General features: G+C 42.1%; 1 long non-coding RNA gene across 1 annotated transcript in view; it reads left to right on the top strand.

Annotated features, from left to right (window-relative positions):
* Window positions 1-25,062, top strand: part of LOC146199437 (uncharacterized) — an 88,573-nt gene that overhangs the window by 49,514 nt on the left and 13,997 nt on the right. The window lies entirely within an intron of this gene.

The raw sequence follows: 25,062 nt of genomic DNA, 5'->3' as shown, positions 1-25,062 counted from the left end.
AAAGTGGACGGTCGGACCTGAAGTGCCTGTGTCTCCAATTCTTTCGAAAGCACCCGGGGGCGCTAACTCTTGTCGTATTGACAATCGCTGAAACTAACTCATATGCTTAAATGTTAACTCTGTGGCAATCAATACCTTAAAAGGGTGTATACTTTTTGCATTTCCGTTCATGAAGACTTTATTTCAAATGTGACAGGCCGGGCGCCTGGTTGTTTGCTTAAAAACGAGAATCGATCGGGCATCAAATCGATGCTTGAATCAGGGAAACACGAGAACAGGGACGTTGAACCGCGGACGCATGGTCGCAGGCAGCGCGCGAGAAGGCTGATGAATGCCCCTTTGAAAACGGCCTGTGGTAGGTAGCCTTCAGCCCTTCTGCTGTACTTTCAAATGGGTTACATTGTGCTCACACAATTGAATGGGACCTTTCGAAACCGACTAAAGCCGTCACGCGCGAAGCCTGACAGCATGGTGGAAAGTCCAAAGCGATGAACTGGAGGAACCGATCATGCTATACTTCAACCGCTAAAACTACAAGGCTAGTTAACCCAGTAACGCCTAGCGTATAGCATCTATTTACCAGAGCATAAAAGTGTGAATAATTTAAATTTCTGCTCGCATAACTATAAGTATTGCTGTTATGGCCTCACGGGCAAGATCCTCAGCCAATTATTTAGCCACAGAATGCCAACGTGCAAAATGCAGAAGAAGAAGAAGAGAGGCAGAAGGCTCGTCAAAAGACAAATTCGTGTCAGCGGTAGTCGTAAATGTCGATCATCGCCAAATTTCTATGGTAGTAATGCTGCCTTCAAGGAGTTTTCAATACTGCAGTGCGTTTGCTGCATGCGCTTTCCTCAGGTTCTTAGGCGTTCATAATTTATGAGAATTTGCCAAAATCAATTACAGGATGATTAAAAATTTCTGGGCAAATCTATCAGGCTTTTTTTTTGTTTTGTTTCATTTTTCGGACAGAATTTTTATGATGAAGCCCTGGACGCTCTGTTGTGCTGAGGTCGATGAAGTGAAGGCCGGCGCTCGTCGCTAGAACTTTGCCTGATTCAAACGAAGCAACAGCTTCATCCGTTCAACGGTGGCTTCATTTGCAACTTGTGCTAGATCCTACCACTCGTCACGAGCCAGCAGAGTCTGCCTCTATGCCAAGATTTGCGTCATTTTTCACTTACGGTGTCATCGGTAAAGCCTGAGTCTCATTTAGAGTAGCTGGAAAAACCTTCGCAACTTAAAATCTAAATAACTGTGCAATAAACGCATGTTTTGCTGCCGGACAGGCAGAACAAACGAATAGCATCAGAATCAGCTAAAATAAGAATTTTTCTAAAGCTAAAGGTGACTCGGCGTTTTTTGTATCTACTCGGCTTTAAGTGCAAATTATTCTACAGGCTCTCTTAAGGTGGTCATTTCTGTCAAATTTAGCTGCTGTTCGATGCTTTGCTGCAGCGAAAATTAATTATAATAGTCTTCATCTCGTAGCCTAAGTCGGGGACATTTTCATGGGCAACCCTAAATACGCGACGTCACTGGATGCACGGTGGTCTATATTTGCTCTGCGTTTGCTGAAGACCAACGATTCCGCCTACATTTGGTAAAAATAATGACCCCAGCTATAAGGTACAATCGCCAGTTCAGGTAATCACTGAACACACGATAGGATTCGTGGTCATATCTGTAATGCCATAGATTGGTCGTTACTGACGTAACAGATTGTCCGAAAGCTACTTTTGGTTTCTCATATTTGGCTCTTTTAACATAATTATAATCTACGTTTTGAAACACAATTTTTTTGTCAGCAGAAAAAAAATGCTACTCAAAGAAATGTGACGCGATTATAAATTTAAAATTTTAAAAACACAATTACCTATTAAGTAGGGGACACAGTAGTTTTACCCGAGAGAAGCTTCTCTAGCGCATGAATCAGGCACGGTTTCGCGGCTATTTCTACTCGCTTCGCTTGTTTTCATTTCGACTTCATACTTCGCCACTTTTTTCAGTAATGAGAGGGATCATCGCTAATTTTACCGTATGTTGTCGCATATGGGTAAACACACCTCGTCAAAGCCACCTCAGGTGCAGATGCACCACTCTTCACTTGAAGCTAAATCACTATAGTTTCTCTTTAATACAAATAGGGGGTTAAGCTTAATCCAACTGCTGTCCTTTATATCTCGAGCCGAGTGTGTTTCGTTTTTTCGAACTTGAGTTTTTCAGTACGAAATCGCGTTCGTTCATTGGAGTAGGGGGGCTTATGCGACCGCCTGAAGCTACAGTGCACACAACAGTTACACATTAATGCAACAAAGCTGTGTTAAACTTTCCACACTAAATAACACAGATATGCACGTCACCATAAGTAGCACCGCTACTTAGCATTACTACCTAGTCATCCTAATTAGCTTTATTAATTAGGACTGGGGATTAGAAAATAAGATGTTGTTACGGACGAGTAAGAAGAAGTGGGTAGTGGCGGGGGCACAAGGCCTCGCTTCAAGCCACCGCGTTTCATTAAAATTCATCTCACGGTCATCGGTCATCTCTCCGTTCTTTGTGTTCATCGGCTTGCCTTCCCGTAACATTTTGCTTAGAGGTGTGGGGTCCGTAATCGTCATTCCTCATCCTGGCCCGGCGCTTCGGCGCCTGCGTTTTCTTACAGCGTCGGCAGAAGGTCTAGGAGGTGTTGCATGGCTGATTCCCAGCCTGCAGGACCCGACACGACCTCTTCGTTCCACCGTCCCGTCCCCCGCCCCGACCACAAAACACAACGAGAGAAGCAATCGGCCATATGACCCAACAGAACCGAGATGCCTACCAAAGACCCCGACAACCCAAGACGCCGTCCAAAGACCCAAACGACTCAAGACGCCCCCATACATGAATATATAACCCCTGTCCACACCATATGTTGCGTACCTGGGCCCGTCTTGGGACCTGTGGCCCGAAAGCGTCCGGGGCCAGGCTTCATTAGGGAATCATCGTATCGGCAAGCCGTTGTCTTCTTCTCTCCTTCCTCTTCTATATTCAATCATCCAGTCACGCCCATCGTCCTGCCATGGATCCCATCGACTTCAACAGTCTTCCTTGTCCATGATCGGGACGATCACACGCGGTGGCCCCTGGTAATGTTACGGACGAGGAAGAAGAAGCAGGCAGTGGCTCAGGCAGAAGCGCTCGAGCTAAGCCCGCCGCGATTCATTAAAAATCAAACTCACGGTCATCGGTTATCACCCTTCTGTTCTAGGTGTTCATCGGCTTGTCGCCCCGTAATAATATTTAGTTATGAACCTCGCATAAGGTTTATTTGGAAATGCTACCGCATCAACTCTTAATGATACTTAAGCTTCGCATGAACCTTTTCTTTTACTATAATGGGTGCTATAAAACTAAGCCATTTAAGTTAAACAAAATCGATTTCAAAGATGATGTGAGCATTCCATCAGCTCTCGAGACTACCAAGGAAACACCTCCACACCTCAAGCATCTTTTCAGTTTTCGGTCTAACCAGTCACTCGCCTCCGTCTATACTTTCCCTACTAGGAAGCCTTTTCATGCATGCGTGAAACCTCGCCTCAGAGTGGAAGCCTTCATTATAATGAATACATCAAACTAATTATTGGGGTCAAATCCAACTGCTGTCGCTGCTTCCTTCCATTAGGTTTCGTGATTGCCCTGCATGTTGGTTGCTTTGTTAAGAGTGTGATTTGAGGAAACTGTGGAATTAGTTGTAGGTTCCGGTCACTTCTTTTCTCCGAATGAAATGAATTCGCCACAATATTTACAGCACGAACCGCGTCCTTGCTGAGATTTCTAGCCATCACACAAATTAGATGGTGCCATGCGAAAGCACTGCCTACATATGAAGGTGTAAATCAAGGGAGCACGATGTGACAGGACTTCAATTCGAGAAGTATAGCTATAGGCTGCCTATTTGCGGGCGTGATTGAGATACGCCAAACCCTTTATGCAAATTATGAGGAGCACGCTGGCTGCCGGTTGCTGACAGCAAATGCGCCCATGAAAATATACTAGAACTTTCGCTATATGGCCTGCAGCATGCAAACGTTTTAATGCGAAAACCTTTATAGTCTTATGGGTGTGCGCAGATAGGGTGTCACGCCGTCACTGTCGAAGAATATGATGTGATTGTATGAGGTAGAGGGGGAAAACAAAACGTCTCCATGCGCAATATTTCGTTGATGAGGAGTAATTAGTTAAATATATAGAGCCAAAATTCATATTGATGTCGAAATAGCCATGGATGTCGATATAGTGTGCAGACGTCAAAACAGCCACGGATGTCGAAATTGTGCAACATGCGGCAAAATTGCAAAAACGTTGAAAAGTTTTAATTTCACGCCTCGCCATTGTGTTGCAAGAAAACAATCACAGGCAAGCTAAAAGCGAAAGAAGGAGGAATAATAAAAAAGAAAAAGAACAAAAAAGAGAAAAAAAGAGCAAAATAAAGAAAAGAGGGAACAACCAAAGCACATAAGTGAAAAAGCTCCAAATGAGTGCAAAGAGTCGCACATAAGAGAAACCTAAGCGGCTCCAGCGAATTTTTTCGCCCTACAATTGGCAAAAGATTGGACATTAGTGCATATTTACTCCGCAGTAATACCCGCTTTTAATTTTCATGTTTATGTCACGGCGAAAACCATCATATTGTGCGCAAGTACATCCCACATTCAGCGCCCTTCGTTCTTTGAATCGGCGGTTAAATGCCCATTTCTAGCTGCACTACGCGCGCCCTGATTCGGGAACTAGACTTGTAGGATATATTTCATGCTTCAGCTAATAATTAGCGTCGTGTATGGTCGAAAATGTAGAAAAAACGAACTGTGAATTAATTTTCGCTTGCTTGCATCGCACTAAAAAATTCAGGAGCTGAGCTTATCTTACTTCTAGCAGCCTGTTAAAAGCCTGCCGTTTAAGCTAGTGCATCGACATCTCAATGCAACGATAAAAGCCCACCGTGGCAATTAGCGGTTGCCATACTCGAGCACTCACCCAAACCTAATGTGCTCAGTATACCGGTCTCGGAACCTTCATTGTGGCGGAAGATAAATGCAGACAGGCCCACTCTCTGAGACCTCAGTGCGCGTTGATCAACCCATGCAGTCGGTGATAATCATTGACCCCTCCAAACAACAACTCGCTGTGGTGAGTAGGCAGTTAAAAGCAGTGGTCAGATACCACAAACAAAAAAGCAAAACAGTTAGTCTTGATTTAGAGATATGAGTACTAATGAGCAAGTGAAATACCACATGAAAATGCTTTTTGTTTTTGGTCTTAGCAAAACAAATGCTTAATATAAGTATTTTTTGCATCCTGAAGTTCGGAAAAGCGAGTACGTTAATATAAGGATTATGAACAGCACAGCTATTTTGCCAATACCTTCAGAATAATTTTGGCCGCGAAATTTGCATCTTGACATCTTTGTAAAAGAATCCGGAAGTGAGCCGTGCATTTAATTTTCCGTTTTTTATTTATAACTTTAACTTTACGACGCTATTTTAGAAGATATAATGATTAAAATTTAACAAGATACTAATACCAAGCTGACCGAAAAGAGAGAGAAAATGAACATAGAAATAATTAGGGCAAATAGACAACACGATAAACGTAACGTAAACGTGCAGCCACGTTTTCCCCTCTTTGTTCTTTGTCTCCATTTTTAGTTTTGTTTTGTTTTTCTTGATGAATGAGCGTTGTGATTGGCGTTTTCGTAGTTATTGTGCTTTCTTCCTTGCTATAGGGTTCGGAGGAAATGCGCTACTCGCGGCTATGTTATTAGATATTCTCTGGCAGAACTTTCTGGCTGCCCTCGAAAAGCTCTGTGCGAGGCATGTACTTCAATTAGTGCGCCAATGTTATTCAACAGCTTCTCGTAGACTAGGAACAGCCCTCAAGGTAAATGCTGTTAGAGAAATGTAAATATTTCTTTCACACCATCATTCACTTGCATATAATATTTTTTTATATGCATAACTACCTTTATTTTTTTTACTTCTCATGCCAGCAAGCAGGGAAACATTTAAGCATATGCTAGACAAGAGAATGCACCACAATAAATTCAGTTTAAAATCATGCCTGTGTCCAAATCTGTTATAATAACACCACTCGATGAATAGAATTTCATGATTAAAAAAAAAAGAACTCAGTAACCTGGGTGGGTAGCAAAAAGGCAATGAATTTGTTTACTTTTCCACCATGCACGTGAAGGCAGGCGAATAAGCAACAGGCAATACCACTAACATCGAAATATAATTTGCATAATCGAGTCAACGGCCTTCTAGTTGTACCACGAGTTAGGTTGAACGCCTTAGAGTTCTTCTTATAATTGACTTGCGACTGCCTAACCAACGTTAACAACTGTTACTAACTTTCGCCCGGGTCCACCTTCCTTAAGATGCGTGTGGTATGGTATGTTGAGTCTAGCGAGCACCAAACGGAAAGCGAGGGATACGAGAATAACAGTTCCAGCTGATCGCGCACTTCGCGGGCCAAAAACACCGCCGTGTGCAAATCACTTATACGTTGCGAACGCTTCGTTCGGACCAATTATCGCGTGAGCTTCTAAAGCCCCTTCATATCCCCAAGCCTGACTTTGGGTTCTTTTCGTACCCCACAGAAGAAAAAAAAAATCTTGCAACAGCGCATATCTGCCAGGCCATGCACCTTGTTGATGCCGTGAGCTGCTCGCTGTTTATAGGCACTCTTAAGGGGCTTCGCCGGAGCGTGGCCAGTGCGAGGCGCCTTGGTTTAGAGCAATAAATTATCCGGCTCTTACTTTTGTGTTTCTTTACGGCGTGAAGCCTCTGCTTGCGTATGGTCGCGTTCGAGGCGGAAGGTTAGGTGTTGCGAAAAAGGAGAACTATCTCGGATTTTATCTGCCTTTTTCGGCTTCCTCAAAACTGATGACGAATCGCTGCTTCACGTTAGGAGCATGTGGGAAGACTACTTGCGTAGCGTTAATTGGTTTCTTTCCACTCTTTCTTGGGGCAATTAGCTTAAAGCTACTATAATTTGTAGGGAATAAATTAGAAGGCTTTCATGAAACTGCTTCAGTCGTTCACGTAGATGCCTAATGGTGCGTTCTTGAAAGATAAATGACGTTATTAGACGTTGAGCGAACGTTTAGACGCTGAAAAGGGGTTGTGAACAAGAATCTAGAGTAGCTGCGACCATTCTCTTTTCTGACGTGTACGCGAAATAAGCAGCAGTATTTAGAACAGCTGAGCCTCGAGGGTACCGTGCTATGCCGAGGGAAGTGGCTAGGAAGGATTGAATCTTCGTTTTTTTTATTAATAAAAAAACACTGAAGAAATTTGAGCCTTTGCACTTTTATTGAACTTCTCTAGCACACTGCGTTAATAGCAGCCACAGCTACGTTTTCGGCGTGTGGATGCTACGGATGGTGACAATTATGAACACCATAAACAACGGTTGTTTTGTCTTGTTTTCTCTGCCTATACATGAATCTGCAGCGGATTGAGCTACCCTTGCGAGGTTTCTCGCTAAGGCATGAAAATCGGGACTGACAAATGTGTAAAAGGTTTTGCGTAGCTACTAGTATTCCTGGAGACATCTTCAGCGGTAGCATAACAAAAATATTTGTCCTTAAAGCGATTTTATTTATTTATTTATTTATTTATTTATTTTTTTATTTATTTATTTATTTATTTATTTATTTATTTATTTATTTATTTATTTATTTATTTATTTATTTATTTATTTATTTATTTATTTATTTAAGAAATACTGCAGGCATATTAAATGCCTAAGCATTTAAGCTTCAAACCTGTCCTAGAGGTAGGTCGAGTGAAGCTCTACGTGAGTGCCGGCTTTCTTATATAATTGGCTTGTCAGTGCAGACGACTCAGCGTCTGAAATACTGTTTGCCAAACATGTACCCGTGCTTCTCATTTGGCCGCACGTGCATGAACTGCTGTTTCCCTTGGACTCAGAATTCTCTTCCGAGAAGAGAAGCGAGTGGTGTAGGAGGAAAAGAAATGGGGGAAAGAAGCAGGATTTGGAGGGGCTGCACTCGTAATCCTCGAAGGCTCAGTTAAGCTATTAATCCTTGCTGAGATTGATTTCTCCGCCTATGCCATAGATTGCGTCCGACACCGAACAGATTTGCGGATCAGGGTTAGAAGGAACAGCGCAGTTGTTTCAGCAGCTCGTCGGAGCGTGATACGAGTCACGCCTAATCCTTCGCGTCATGTTGTCTTTTCTTTTCTTTTAACCCAGCGTTTATATTCGCGAAAGTCTTTGCCGCCGAGATGCACCGATATGTTCGCATACTGTTCGTAAAATGCTACAAACTCCAGCCTCACTATATACACGCAGAAATGCTGCAGGATTGTTGTATTGATTCAACAACTCGAGGAGCAAAGGTTTGCACAAAAGCGCTTCAGAGATGCATTAGTTCCGTTCAGTTTAAAAGTACAGCTGTTTCAGAACATGTGAAAACCTGTACCTTAGGTACATGTGAAGTGATTCTGCGCGTTATAGGAACTATACTTGATCGCGTTGCGCTCCTGCTTTAAATTTCGCATGGAATCCGGCAATGTAGAAATGCAACGCTTCCTGAATCCAGCAGCTTGAAATAAATAAACTAATGAATGAATAAACAAACAAACAAATAATTAAACAAATAAATAAATAATAAGCGTTATTACGTCGTGCAATTACGAAACAAATTTTGCTAATGCAAAAAAATATTAACTGTGGTTTTTCTGTGCTTTTGGCAGCGAAAAACATAGAAAAGATAAAATACTTTAGCGCCACGGGAAAAAACAGCAGGAATGCGATGTGTCGTTAAGCGATCTTTGCTTGGGTAGACTGATGACCAGTTGGTGGAGGAGTTTTTCTATATGTCAGGCCGTTTCGCTAGGAGGGCAAGTGCTGTCTCAACAGCACAGTATTTCTACATAAAGAAACAACTGCTTGACGCACTATGGTGCTTCAAACCGACGCCTTGACTACGGCTTGTCCTTCAATGCACAAACATTAACTTTGAAGGAGAATGATTTATGAGATCAGCAAGAGCTTTATCAGCTACTGAATTTCGTTAATGATTGCCATAAAGCTTGCGCTACGCACAAATGGCACAGAAGCTACTAGCTAACGCTAAACGTTCCAGAATGGCAGAAACAAAGCGCAGTGCAATAGCGGGATAGATGTTCGCACTCAATGGAGTGATAAGCGCTCCGATGACTTTCAGCTTCATTTCAACAATGAACCAATCTTTGTAGCAGCTATGGAAGTACCGATGTACGCTTTCTATAAATAAATTAGCAGGGTTTCAACTAAGTTAACAAGAGTTAGATGTACAAAAGCACGGTTCAATTCGGTATACTGTTGTCGCTTTTTTTTTTCTTTTTTGCTCTAAATTTCTATTTGGTTACGCTCTAAGATATACAGACACATTAGTCATATAAACTGTTTTGCACAATCGAAATGCACGTCGTCAAAGATATTCACAAAAACCTCAAACCCCAGCCATGGCCTTGCCTAGCTCTTCTCTACACATTAGGCAACGTGTTCACGTTTACGGTGTCTTCTCTCCGTTCCAACTCAGCCCGCCGTACAAGGCGCGTTTCTTCGGCGGAGACGGTAGAAGGACCCGGCTCACTCGCCATCCTGGCGTGGTTTTACGGGCCGTATCAATTGCGCGGATGATGCTAGTCGCATCGCTTCGGGGCTGAGTCGCTGTCGGTGCCACACGAGCAAGAAAATCCGGTTGTCCGGCTAGACACATCTATTCAAGACACCGGGTGCGCGGCCCCCTTCCCACCTCCCTTTGTACAGCCTCTTATGGGCCCGCGATGCCCCCCTCAGTTGGCGCTTCACTACGGGTGAGCTGTTGGTGCTTGGTTTGTCAAGGTCACACTCAACGTCGCCACGCACATCCTGAAGACCCGGCTAGGCCTCGCGAAATAGCGCATTCGCACTAAAAATGTGACAACCCTACGAATTCTTCATTCTCTTAGCTCGCGCAAGTTCACGATCACCCTGCCTCAAGCAGTTCTCGTTCGAAGATATAAAGATATAAAGCTTTATTAAAGCAGTGGGTTATAGGGTACTTTGATTTCATGATATTTATTTTATTTCCTGCGATAGGACGCAGAGACTGATGAGGAATCGTTCAAGATTCCTGCCTGAGATTTGGGGCCGTTCATCTGAGTGAACTAGAGGATTGCTGTGAAGAGCTTGCCTTTGCAAAATCCTGAACTTAATTTTCCATTATTAGTATGTTCAATGTGGCGCTTAATATAGCGCAGTTATCTCTAGGAGGATGATCACTAGCTTTGATGGCCTGTCAGCATGCATAATCAATTGATTTATGTTTTCAATGAACAAAGACTGATAAGCTGCAGTCAGGTTTGACTTGAGCTGTACCCTAGCTGCTGCAGAACTCCAATACTTTTTGGAATTGGAAATAGACACCTGTTTTCTGGTCTTGCACTTATCCATGGAAGTCTTTCTGAAATTTCTGCGTGCAGATCACATTCGCCAGCTAATATCTTTTCATATGCACTAAGCTTTCTGGATGTGCAAGCCACGAGGTTTTCTCATCCGTTTTCCATGTCAAGCTAAAGACAAACACACCGTGAAATGACGCGTGATATTTTACTTTATTAATTTGTTTGCGTTAAATAATTTCTTCGTAATATTCCAAGAATCCATTGTCTGTAGCACTCTGCTATTTAGCTCCTCAATTCAGATCCATTAAAACCACTCCCGTTTTTTATGTGTGAAGCAAAACAAGTTGGAAAAAGGTCATCGATCCTGCAAAGACGCTCAGTTCATTGCAATGGTTTATTCATGACTCGTTAAACATCGTTTCGTTCTTTTCCCTTCTTGCTTTCAATTTTTCCTCGATCGCGTTTCCAAACAATCTGACACTGTGCTAAAAGAATTCAACGCTTTTCCTGATTTGCACTCATAATGCATATATAATATTTATCAAATAAATAATTTTAACATGGTTTCATTGCTTTTCGCTCAACTTTTCTCATTTCTTCCGATATTCGAACATCAACAAGTGGTAGTTTCGCGAACTCCACAAAATGGTAGTCACGACTTATTGAGACCAAGCTAGAGCACATGCTAAGATGTAGTATTTGTTTATTTTGTAAATCATCAAAAGTGAATCAATCAAGTCTGCACGTGTAGCATTAGAGCAGAGCGAAGCAAAATAAACGCTTTCCAGCGATTAGAAAGTACGTGTACCTGAGCGAGGAACCGCAAGAGGAGGCGGACCTTAACTGTCCCCAGTGTGCATTTCAGATGTAAGTTGAGGCGTTTTTCTGTGGTTTCACTTTGTTTAAGATAGCCTTAAATACTAACGATGGGCACACAGAGTTTTGCAACTGCTTGCAAAAATTGGCCTACTGACCGTGATTGATAATAGGAATGAACTCAAAAGATTTTACCATTGAGTATGCACTGCCTGACTTTTATTTACAATTCTCACACTGGCAGGCCTCTTAACCGGCCTCCCTTCCTCCCAACTGTTCTCTCCTTTGAGACAATCTCGTCTTCAGAAACAAAAGGGTACCCCTGTTGCTACTGAAAGTCATAAAATTATGCGAGCGACAGCACCAGTAACCAGACGCCCGCGAGAGCCTCGCTGTTCATGCACAGCCTCCCAAGCTGTGCATTATGCTACTGAAGGACTTCTATGACAGCTTGTGGGGCGATGTGGTGCATAATATTCAGAAGTGCGGCACGACCTAAACCAACACAAAGAGAGAAACACAACACAGGCTCAATAATACTTGCTGGGGGGCTAATTGGTGCATGTTCCTTTGAAAAGATGTAGCATCCTCGAGGCGCTGTAGATGAAGTTATGTGATGCTAGGAAGATAGTGAGAGACCAGAAAGCGTGGCGTGATGTGGTCCATAGGGTCACGAAGAGCCGGACACGACTGAACGACTGAACTGAACTGAACTGAAGCGTCAAAATGGACGAAACTCAGAGAGACACAGGACAGGCGCATGTCCCGTAGACAGGACAGGCAGGGCAGGCGCTTGTCCTGTCCGTCTCTTTCTTAGTGTCGTTGGCTTTGGCGCTGCATCTTTTCAGAGGAACAACACCGACGCACACTACCAACTGTAATACAAAACGGAACCCGAACTTCCTCTTTCACACTCAGCCACAACTTCCTCCTCTACTCTTAAGTACATCACACTCGCACACCTGTACGTGGGAGTAGAGGAGGAAATTGTGGCTGGGTGTGAAGGAGGAAGTTCGGGTTCCGTTTTCTATTGCAGTTGGTAGTGTGAACCTGTGTTGCATTTCTCTTTGTGTTTGCCTACGTTGCGCTGCAGTTCTGGGTAATAAAGACTTCAATATAGGCTGTAAACTGGGCGTCCGCGATGCGGTTGGAGACGTAGAGTGGAGCGCTGTCAACACCCAAAGAGCCCCGCCCAGATAGCAACACACAGCTATATAACACCACCGAACCGGACATTATGCAATCATTATCGGTGCGAATATAATCATGGCTCCGCAGGGAAACATCCCGAAGAAAAAACAGACGCTATGTACGACTGCTGCGGCGGCAGTGATGTGGTGGTGACGCCACATTCATGTACCGCAGTCGTGGCCGACTATGATGTACTTAAGGCGAAGGCGAAGTGAATGGGGAATGAAAATTAACACCGAAAAATCTGTCCTACTTCGCGTTACCGACAAGAAAAAACCATTTATATTTTCTTATTCTATAGAAGGCATGCTGTTAATTGGGGTCACTAAATTTAAGTATCTGGGTGTGACGCTAACGAACAACTGGAAGTGGAATTCCCATATTAGCGACATCTGCTCCTCCGCGTTTCGCAGGCTTTGTTTACTGCTACATAAGCTTAAAGATGCCTCTTCAAAAATTAAAAAACTAGCCTATACAGCCTTAATAAGATCCAAGCTCGAGTACGCATGCGTCATCTGGGACCCACATGCAAAGTTAAACATAGATGCGCTTGAAAAAATTCAGCGAAGATCTGTTCGTTTTATCTTCTCAAAGTACAGTAGCACTGACTCTGTTTCAAAACTTATGCATGATGATAGTATCAGAACTCTGCAGTCCAGACGCAAGTTTGTGCGTCTGAAATTTTTATTTTTAGTAATAAACCGCAAACTTGCTCTTGATCCTAACCCGTATCTATCCTCTCTTGCAACCCGCATAACCCGCCATACCCATCCCCTTTCTCTTACACCATATTTTGCTATGACAAGCTTATTCAAATTTTCTCTTTTTCCCCGGACTGTTCATGACTGGAATGATTTACCTGAGTATTGCCTTCACTCGCTCGACTCTATTGACAGTGTGCTGCAATCAAATGATTGATGTTATCCTTATGTCTTTTGTAGCACCGCATCAATTCATTTTTCTTTTTTCGTGCCCTGATCACGTACCATTGCTCCAGTTTATGTATCTTGTGCTTGTATTTCATCGTACTCTACGTCTTGTATGCCCCTCCTGCCTGGGCCTTTCGCCTGTAGTATCTTATAATTAAATAAAAATAAATAAGAGCGCAGGAGCGGAGCAGGACGAGAAGACGATAAATACTATTAAGGCTAGGCGTTCCAACGAATGACCGAGTTTCAGCTTGAGTGTTTTACAATAACTACGTACTCTAGTTTAGGAGCTGTAAAGCGGCCTTTCCGCAAAGTGTTCAAAAAGTGGTAGTCGTTATCACATATATTTTATGCAAATCTCGTAACAGGCCCCGACTCTCATAAGATAGTTCGTCTGTGATATATGTCAGTATTTGTAATATGTGTATGAAAATACAAAATTTGATAGTGTTTCGTACCATAAGGCAGTTATGTCATTTGAACTTTGGATGCAATCAGTACAGCAGAAAACAGCACTCACTAAACACAAAAAAGCCAAATTTCAGGGCAATTAAAAATTAAAACCTGACGTCAGCTATTCGCATACTTATAAATGCATATCACAATGGTATGCGCTATATATGTCAAATAAGTTGTCTTCGCACTGTGTTACTTGTATCAAGATATATAATCAATCCTAAAATATTTTTTTTATGTTGCAATTTATTTTTCATTTGAGAATTAACTAAACCATCACGTTAGGCCTTTGCAGCCAGCGGTATATTTTGCTTTCTAGCTTAACAATATCTTTATAAGTCAAAATACATATGTCAGGGATATCAGTCACCCATGTACCATATTAATACATAAATCTTGGTCAAAATTCATAACTCAAGGATATCTGTCATAAATTTACCATATATTTTCATGGCGCTCCCAAATATCAAATTAGCCTTTTGCGCTTTAGGTCAAATCCTAGCAATTATACTCTTAGCGTTTCTGAGGTATTATTGGTCTGTTTAGTCGTTGATTTAGGACAACTAGCCGACATAAAACCGATGACGGCAAGATTCCACGAGAAATAATCGCTACTTGCGGAATGCTGATGCAAGAGGGATAAGGTTAATATGGCTGCTCCTAATTTTACACCGAGTCCACGTTAAAACTGGCTAAGCAGTTAAGCGCCGCAGTCCAGTTTTTATACGATGCGTATAAGCGGCTTAAGTGGTCGGGTATGTCTTACTATACAGTAAATGTTCCCTGGGTTTCGAACCTTGCTGGAGTTACAGGGAGGGACGCGTAATAAGGCAGTATTTTAGAAATCTTACGAAAGTCGAGATTGCAATAATTCCTGTAAATATTCGTTCAAATATTTGTCCAATGCTTAATTTAAGGTGTGCGTAATTTTCTGAAATATATTCCTATTTTATTCGAGGAATTAATCTAGTAAAGCATGATTAAAATATGTATTCATGGCTTCGAATCCTTTTCGAATGACTGGCATGAAGCGCGATTAAGGCCCTCTGTGGTTTTCTTCGAGGCATTATGTTTCGATACCTGAGCCCGATCCTACACCTAACGACAAAGTAGAATATTCATTTGGGCTAGTTGGCAAACATTCATAATTGTAAAACAGCACGAACAACGTTGGACAAGAACGAGAAAGACACGGGACGAGCGCTGTCCCTAACCTGTATACCTAAACCTGTAGCGCTGTACCTAACAGCAAGCTGCTATCATTAATCAGCGCCCTAACACGGTCCTTTAGAATCACTTTCGTAATGCTCATTCGCGGCCTCCAACCTTCAGGGATCCGGCCGGGATCAGGCCCAATCTCGTAGGCGATGGCTTATATTCAGTTCTAGTCCCCTCTTTTTACGCAGATATAGGGCAAGATTATTCGCTGTCGTCATAAATGCCAAGTGGAAGTTTTCTTATATATATCAATGTATTAATAAGGTGACTTCGTGTTTTGCAGCCCCCAGACGCAATCAATGTTCCATCTTTTTAGTTGTAAATTATGGCTCCATGTGTCGATGGCGCCGCCTGTGTTTAAAATTTATGCGTGCTTTATTATAGCGCCAAATGTCAGTATAAGCTTCCAATATTTATAAGATATTCGATTTGCATTGCCTTCAGTTCCATTACTATGCGATCAGTATACAACTCAGTTTTCACAAACACTGTTTTTACTCGATTCAGGCTGGAACTAACATGATATATTCATGTTCGATTCAGTGTTAAAAGGGTATACTATTCGCACAACCGTACTAAATTTGATTTTACAAGCTGCGGTTCTATTGTGAATTTTAATGTTGGACGTGTTTGTATATACATTGTCCCGTTGAGAACACTCATATCTGCGAAGAGTCAAATAAGCGGCGGGTGCCTTGGCAAGATGGCAACCTATGAAAACAAAAGACCGAAAGATTATCAAAAGCTCCAGCGGTGTTTCTCAACGTCCTTCGTATTTTATGATCTATACCTTGAAGGCAAGTAAACAACCGACTGGTTCTTCGCATCTATAATTGAATACTTGTAAGGTTTGTGCCTAAAGTTACGAAGAGGGATATAAACGAATGAAAACACCTGGCGTGCCAAGCGCATTTCGGTATCATATATAATGTGAGGCTTGATATATAGACCTGTCGGTTAAATACAGAAGTTCGATTTATTTTTGTTCGATAAGAGCTGGCTCGCTTGCTCTCTGTAACCTCGGACCAAGAGAATGCAGCTGCCGGAGGAATAATGTGGCTAGTTTCCGCATTTCTTTGAACGATTGTACGATGTCTTTTGAGCTATGATAAAATAGCATTTTATCGCTTTTCCTAACACTTAGTTGAAGCATTCTGTATCAAGCAAGTGCGACTGCCATAACGATGCGATCACGATGAGGATAGGAAAAAATATGCGCTTAGAATGTGCACGTAGCTTACTGCTTGCCAAGAAATGATTTTGTATGAAACGAAATTTCAATGATCTGCCTTTTGTTTAGTTCACGTTGTATTTTCTAAGCGGAGTAAGTGACCATATTTGAACGACCTGGGTGTCTTCATTTAATGGCTTGGGGTAATTACGCGTACTGGTTTTCAAAAAATGTCCCTCGCCTACTTCAAAATTATCAAGGCTTTCATAGCAACCTAATGTGCATTGCATTAGAGGGATTGTTCTCAACTTTCAAGTAAAAGGAAGGCGTTGTGATAATATAAAGACGCCTTGTTTAAAAAGTTGTATTCAGCAGTCAAGATTTAATTTATAACTATATATAACGTCCCTTACAAAACTGTTCGTTTTTTCTTTTTGTAAAAAGATTGAATAAACCACGTTTAATATTTTGGACAAACATCACCATCGACGTGGTTAATGGTCTCAGTAAAGTTCGAATTCAGCCAACCCTTGAGTGCGCACATTCATTTTACCCTTTGATGAATTACACAAGCCCACGCAATCACAAAAAGATATATGCAGTGCGTTGCTTGTGCCTTGTATCTGTTGGCGAACGTATTTAAAAAGCACGCTGAAAAGCTCGAATCGGCTGAATAGTCAGATACCCATTTCCATGGTGAAAAATTTTTCTCAAGAATTTACACAGTGCATACAGTTGAAGCATGAAATGAGAGACTTCTACATTCTTATTTTTTGTCTGCTGATACTTTGGAAATAGGGGGATATCACACCGCACTGCATTTTTCCAGGTTCAAGAGCGCCAGTCAATAAAGGTATTCCTACGTCTCTTTTTAAGAACTAAACATAAAAATGTGTTAAGCAAGTGTCGAAAAATGTGAGCACTGCTGTCAATACACCGACAAGACTGCTCGATATGCCCTTTAGAGGTGCGTATATGCTTTCAGCAGGGCCAGTGAAACGTCCAAATGAGATGTAAGTTTACAGCTTGTGTTTCGCAGCAAAGGAAAGCACCCTATATTGAGAAAAGTTTTTCATAGCCTCACGCAAACACATACATGGCGGAAAACGCAAGTACAGTGCTCTCGATGACGCCCGCTGTACAATGTCACTCGTCGCCTGGACCCGCATTGACGGATCAGCGCTGTTTTCGCTCGACCAGCTTCTACTTTGAGCGATCAACAGGAGCCGAGAAAGGATTGCGCCCCACGCTTAAAAATTGTTGCGTTTCTGAGACCTAATTGACTGCGTTTTCGTCTTAGATGTGGTCTGGTTTTTGTCCGGGTATCGGTTGCAGTTGTACACGATCCTGTTATTATCCCTGGGTGGGGTATTCCTGAAAGCGTCGGGTAACTTGCCATATACTGCAGAGATTGATCAGCCCATTGTTTTGACAACGTGAAGCCCTGTGCGCTTCGCGCAATCAGTTGTATGAGCGCTTGTGAAAGAAAAGCGAATGACTGATAAGGGTGGTGAGACCTGAAAAGCGATACGTGGAAAGCAAACAATTGAGGTCAATGGTCCAGCTGAATGAAGTATTCCTGAATATTAGGAGAAACGTGTCAAGGCTCTCACTATATGGGTAAAAGTGATTACAAAAGGCTAAATGGTGTTAGCTGTCTGTAGAGATAAACTGATTTTCTTTTATCTAAAGCGGGCTCATGAGATCGATTCGCTCCCGCTATTCAGCCCGAGGCAAGCCGCTAGAGTTTTTAAACGCATTGATGGCCGCTTTTGAGAGTCCCTAAACAGTATTAGCAGCTTTGTTGTCTTCTAAAATGTTGTGACATTTCGAAAATGATTGTTCCCCGCTTAGCGGCGCTTTGCTGTAGTAGCGCACTTTTTAGGACCAACAGTGGAGACCGCGAAGTGTAGGGGCGAGAAACCAGCTCTGCCTGGTTGCCTAAAAAATTACGCAATCACTTTAGATAGACGCTAACGTTTTGTCTGCTTCTTCCATCCTTCGCGACATATCTTTTCTACCAGACACCTTTATGTTTAGCATTAGTGCTATTGCACTGAGGACCTTATTCATTGACGGCACATGGTCGATTTCAAGGTCAATAAATGATTCACGAAGCAGAGATGTTTTCGATGTATTGAAAGAAAAAAAAGAGAGAATACCGCTGAATACAGTGCTTTATTCCTTACTCTTTTCAGGGCTGTACAGTGAGAGGATAAAAGAGCTTAGGCTGGAAATACATTTTGCAGCCCCGCATTAAAAGCTATCCTTCAAGGACGCCACAGAGGGGAGGGGAGTACAATTACGCATTCCTTAGTCTTCACATTTTAAACAAGAAAATCCCCAAAATATACCGAAGTTACAGTACACGATGAAAAGCAAGCCCCACGCTCTACCATACCTTTTGGGAATGACAGGACAAACCGAGTAGAAAATTAATAGTTCCGTACCCGACACACGAGCAGTGAGAGGCGGCGCTGACTAGTGACAAGCTGAACCGCAAGCCTGGACCATTTGACCTTTTATATTCCGCTATACAGTTCCCGCCAGTGAATTCTAGTGCTAGGGGCAGTGACCAACTAGCACGTGCAGATTGTTCTTTTAGCCATACAACACTTTTCTCCGCTTCTCTCTTTGCTCCGCCAAAGGGAAAGCACCTATTGTCTGGCGTTAGTTACCCCAAGGAGCTACGTGAGGTACCAATATTATACGTGACACACATCACCCATTCAGCGTAGTTACGTCAAATGAACACGACTATGCTTATTTCCATACATGGCAAAATTACTTTTGAAAAGGAATTAAATCACATTACTAATTACTTTGCAGAAAATCCCAGAAAAGTAATTAAATTACATTACTCATTACTCTGCCCAAAAGTAATAAAATTACATTACAATGACTTCTAGTGAGTAATTCAATTACTTTTAAATTAATTTCTAGTTGCCATTCATGAAAAAACTAAGTGAAGCTATAAACAAAATAACTTGCTCTCCAGACGCAAAGCACACACATTCTTTCGTATTAACGCCAAATTCCGTCCCCGAGAGCTATTCCTTCCCTCTTTCCTGCAGCACTTGCCATTACAAAAACAAGACAACCGCAAAAAATAAAAAAATAAAAGCAGAAGCGTGGTCGAACTGTCGTGAAATGACCGGCGAACCCAGCGTCTTGCTGGCCCGGTGCTGTGTCTATGCCATTTCAAGAGCCCGAAGAAGATACGTTATTGCTTCCTCAGTCCCAAGAATCGACATCGGCACCTTGTGCTTACTGCTCAGTAATGCTCAAGCCGCGGTGGCTCACGCCATGGACCCTCCCGCCTATCCCCCCCCCCCCTCCCTCTCCCCAATCCTCCCTCGCCCCGCGGTAACGAGTGTAACCAGGCACCACTGTGCCTTAGCCGACGCAACAGGGAGTGCCACTGCGCCGCGATCCCAACTAGTTTTCAACTCCAGCCTTCTTGCACCATCTCTTCCTTCGGCATTCCCTTGACGCCTTGTATCCTGCTGTTCGGAGAATTGTTGTCACTAAGTGACCTCGCTACATCCGAGGTCTCAGACGCACTGTTCTGCTTAATTCTGTCTCCTTTTGCCGATACGTTACGCTGGCTTCGGCTTGCCGCACGTCGCTCCTGCTTTCGCGGCACTCTACTTTGTTGTCTATTGAAGGAGTAGTGGCGCACTTTAGTAAAAGTAATTTCGAAAGGAATTAATTACCTTTGCTGCGGAATTACTTTCAAATGTAATTCATTACATTACTAAATTACGATCCTGAAAAAGCAATCTATTACATTACAAATTACCGAAAAAAGTAATTAAGTTACAGTAATTTCATTACTGTAATTCAATTACTGCCATGTCTGCTTATTTCGCATTGTCTGTTAAGAGAAGCACCTCTCTCGTCATTCTGTCGCCATTCTACTGCATCTACTACGATTTTCGAAATGAAACCTTAACTGAGGGCAGCCACATACAATTAGGATTCCCAGGAAATGTTGGTTCTCTGGTTGTATTTGTCATATCGTGTTTTTTTTTTTACCACAAAGGCGCATTTATTGACTGGAAAACTGCATTTGTAAATCCGCACACGAGTGGATTTTAGCTCATCACGTTCTTGCAAGAAAAAAAAATAAAATAGATGAGGCTACCACAGTTTTAACCTCAATGGCGCTGTTACATACCCTTTGAAATAAACGCAAAAAATTGTTGATCCCGCATGCATGAACTTCTGGAAACCGGCGGCTGTCGACAACATTTTTTATTCGTTCATCAATATTTCGCATTCGACATACGCTGTTCATTAAGTGAGAGTGGCCTGTTGGGGCTTATGTCATCATATGAATACAAGTGGATTTGTATTTTTCTAAGGGTCCATTTATTATATTAGACCACATATAGTGGTGTGCGCTAAAGTGGCGAAAAAATTGCATTTTCAATGGAATCTGTTGAAACAATGTTGCATTTACTCTGGGCCTATACATGCCTGATACATTTTGACTTTCATCGCGATCATCAACATAAGCAACGCATTTCACAAAAAACAGTCATTTAAGAAAAAAAACTTGTCCTATTCGGGAGCTGTGCCTATAATGCCGTGTAAATTTACACTCCTGCAAATTAAAGGGGACTGAAATTGAGCGACTTAAGTATGGCTCGGGAATATTTATTTATATATTTTACCCTCAGAACCGAGGGCATTAAACAGGGGAGTGGGGATGCATAAGAGGTCAATTGTACGATAATGATAAAGAAAAGAAATGCAAGTCTATAGAAATAGCCACAAATAAAGCAGGCAATCCGTTCACAATGCAGTGGGGATACATAGCAACAAATCTTTAGGGAGTGAAAGGCAAATATTCAATAGTTACAAACCATACAAGTATTCAAAGGGAAATAATTGCTTTGCAAAATGCGTTATAATTTCACATAAAAACGATACGGTTAGGCGAATGTTTCCGCTGTGAAAGCAAACATGGTAATCATCTTTTTTACAACAAACAATAAAGACACATGGCTTCGGTGGCCTTACTAGTGGTCGGATAGTATTCGAGGTAAGGATTGCAAGCTAAAGTTCAGGAAAGGAGTCTAATGAGGGAGTAATTACTCATCGACATCCTCCCAAGCTCAGTCATATGGCTACAAAGGAAAGCTATACAGCTTTCTCGGAAACTTCGTAGTTAAAGAAACATTCGTAGTCATCCGGGGATCGAACCCAGGACTACCACCTTTCCCTGGCAATCGCTCTACCAAATGAGCTAACCAGGAGTTTTTTTTCTTTATTAACTGAGCTAACCAGGATGGCATGCAGATAGATGGTAGGGTGGGAGCGAACTGATCAATAGCTCGAAGTGGGAACGGTGTTGATCGAATGTATTCATGGGAATTGCCCAAAATGGGAATTGCAGCCGTATGGCTGCGCTTGGGCGCATGTGAATGAGTAACTACTTCTTTATTACAAATCTGGTCCACTTTAGCGGATTCCCCTACATGTATTAAGGCGAGAGCCTTTAATGGCTCATACTGTCGTTGACAAAAGCTGTCCGCGCGAGCGGCGCACCAGATTGGTCAATAGAGAAGTGACGTCACTAGCCGTCAAATTCGAAGCGAGCAACCAGAAGTCTCATCTTATCTAGCGTTCCTGCCATCTGCAATCCCGCACTTGAACGCGCGCCAAGGAACGCCACGCAACAGGAGCGATGGTGTGCGTCCAAACGCACACTTGTCGGGGAAAGTGTGACAGATACTGCGCCTTTCCTTTCCTGTAAACCAATTATTATTATATGTCGCACTGCAACGAACGCCAATAAAAGGCAAACAATCAGAGGCAAATGATAGGAGAGGATGGGCAGGCTTTCGTCATTCTAATCTTAACAGACATCTAGGAGGCCCTCTAATTATCGATTAACACCATTTCCACTTCGAGTTTATATATATATATATATATATATATATATATATATATATATATATATATATATATATATATATATATATATATATATATATATATATAATTAAAGGAGCCAACAGTTTACAAGTTCATAACAATTATTTTTTTAGTATTTTGTAGTTGTTCTCGTCCAGAATTAGTCCTGCGATAATTTTATTGAGAAAGAATATAAATGCACTGCGGAAGAGAAGACAACGCGCCGATGGTGGGAGTCGAACCCACGACCTCGGAATATCGCGTCCAGTGCTCAACCAGCTGAGCTACAACGACGGCAGTCCAACCTTCCACTTTATTGGGTATTTATGCTGACTATAACCAAAACCCGAGAGTGTTCACCAGCGCTACCCTCATCCATAGCGGCGGATGTGGAACATCCTGTTATGCCGTAAGCGTCATGTGGCACGTGATCAATAGGAAGGGCAGCAGCTATGCGAGAACCCTCTTACGGCATCTTTTTGGTCTCAAGAGTACAGGAACCGAGACCCTCCAAACTGTTAGGCAGAAAATTGAAGGCGGGATGAGGGGCCTCATTGCGATACAGTTAAAGGAGCCAACCGTTTACGAGTCTACGGTAAACGTATGGGGATATTATTCCGCCGTTGTAGATCAGTTGGTAGAGCACTGGACGCGATATTCGGAGGTCGTGGGTTCGACTCCAAACATCGGCGCGCTGTTTTGTCTTCCGCTTTGTATTTATATTCTTTCTCCCTAAAATCCCCACCGGACTAATTATGGTTGCAGATCAACCACAAAACACTAAAATAATATTATCCCATTACGTTTATTTTAGACTCATAAACTGTTGGCTCCTTTAATTGTATCACAACGAGTCTCTCATTTCGCCTTCACTTTTTTGCTATATATATATATATATATATATATATATATATATATATATATATATATATATATATATATATATAAAATAAGTTGCTACTTTATGGCATCTTGGGAAGCAGTAAATATATATATATATATATATATATATATATATATATATATATATATATATATATATATATATATATATATATATATATATATATATATATATTTACTGCTTCCCAAGATGCCATAAAGTAGCAACTTATTTGAGCTATGACAGATGTTCGACGGCTGCGACTCATATGCCGGATCTAGGCAGAACCAAATCTCGGAGCACGTCGCAATGTCCAGTTTTTTAATTAAATCCATTCATATTCGTCGTAAGCTTCTGGAGAAGGCCAGTGTTCACAATTATGCACCTGACGCCTCGAAATGTTTAGTAAAACCAGTAACACAGTAAAACGTATTGATTAAAAATTCACGCTTCCTATTCAGAAGAGATTTTGTAAGAATGGTTCATACATGTTTCGTTGCTTTTGTTATTTCATAACAGCGGTTGAACGGAAAGCCCGTGTTCGAAAACATTGAAAGGATCCCGCATATCCTACTGTAAATTGCGAGGTAACTGACTCAATAACGCGCCTGGAAAAAAATCTCGAGATTCGGTTTCAGTCGCTCGCTGAGCCACCGACCTGGTTCACCTTCTCAATAAGTGTATTTATAGCTACTATTGGTACGCATTGTTTTGCAGTGATGAACGTGAACCAAAAGATAAACATTGAGTTTCGTTAGATATGCGATATTCGACGAGTAGCGTCATACCTGAAGGCGATTTCGGAGCCGTATGACTAATGAAAGCTGTGTATGTAAGCTTACATAAGGAATAAGTTTCTTATATAAGGTTTCCTTCCGAATACAATATAAAAAACTTACACAACTAGTGAGCTCTGTCAATTACCTGGAGCTGTTGTCATCAGTTTCACCGGAATTCATTTCCGGATGTTCCCTTCCGGGACTTGGCAACCGATTTGAGCTTTTTTTACTTGTTAATTGCGGCGACCAGAGAGATCCGCAAGGATACAGAATTAGAACTGCATTTTGTTTTTGCCCTGTATTTGTGTGAAGGGCAGTGAAGAAAGCTGTAGCTCAAAGTCTGGTACGCTGAGAAGCACGAAGAGCACAAATATGAACGAACGCGCTCAACGATTGTCTCGTTCGGTCGCAGACTCGTCTGCGTCTGAAAAGAATTGTTCGCAATTGTCTTCGATGGTATTCAAGCAAAAAAAAAATTACCATAACAGAAGAGTAACTACTTCTGAAAGGGGAGCACAGAAAAACTCCACTCGCTCGTTTCACGTGGTCGTTTCAAGCCGGCAAGGTTTGGATTCAAGGCATTCTCATTGAAGTCTCTGATGGAAGTTTGATGACGAGTCCGTTTCTGTGCAGAAATCGAACGAGAGACGTGAAGTCCCAAATTTTCCGGCACAAAACAGGAATGCGAACGGGAATAGACTTCATGTAAAGCCTATATTGTTAAAACACAGGTAAATAAAAAGAGGGAAAGTACTTCAGACCTTTCTTCGTTTGTTTTAATCCCAATGAGTGAACTACGGAGACCCGTGTTATATACCCAGCTTTGTTCTCCCTTTTACACTGCTATATATTCTTTGCCGCTGTAAACGCCCCCATTCACGGCTTGTACAAATATTTATATGTCCTTGCAAGTTGTTGCAGCACAGACGATAAGCAGCTACGGTCATTGTTTAGCGCTCAATGTTTGGGACATCTAATATTTATGGGGGGCGTCAGTCAGGTTACAGTCAAGTCCTCGCAGCGTGGTGCAGATGTCGGTGTTTCCTAACCTGGAAGCTGTTTACCGCCAGTCATTAGACAGTAAAGAAAGGAAGACCGCGCTGAGAGGGTGGAATAGGGAAGTGCGACTTCGATTAACGCTTAAAGGGTTCACCTTGAGTCCGGTTAAAGAAGTGAAGCAAACGAGAGAGGTGAAAATGTTTAGGTACGCTCTGTTTCTAGCATCGAATGTCGATGGCACAGATGGCGT

Source organism: Amblyomma maculatum, chromosome 2 (assembly GCF_055883805.1).
Source record: "Amblyomma maculatum isolate TAMU_Amacu chromosome 2, ASM5588380v1, whole genome shotgun sequence".
Lineage (NCBI taxonomy): Eukaryota > Metazoa > Arthropoda > Arachnida > Ixodida > Ixodidae > Amblyomma > Amblyomma maculatum.
Note: the sequence above shows the minus strand (reverse complement) of the source record. Positions and strands in the feature narration are given on the sequence as shown.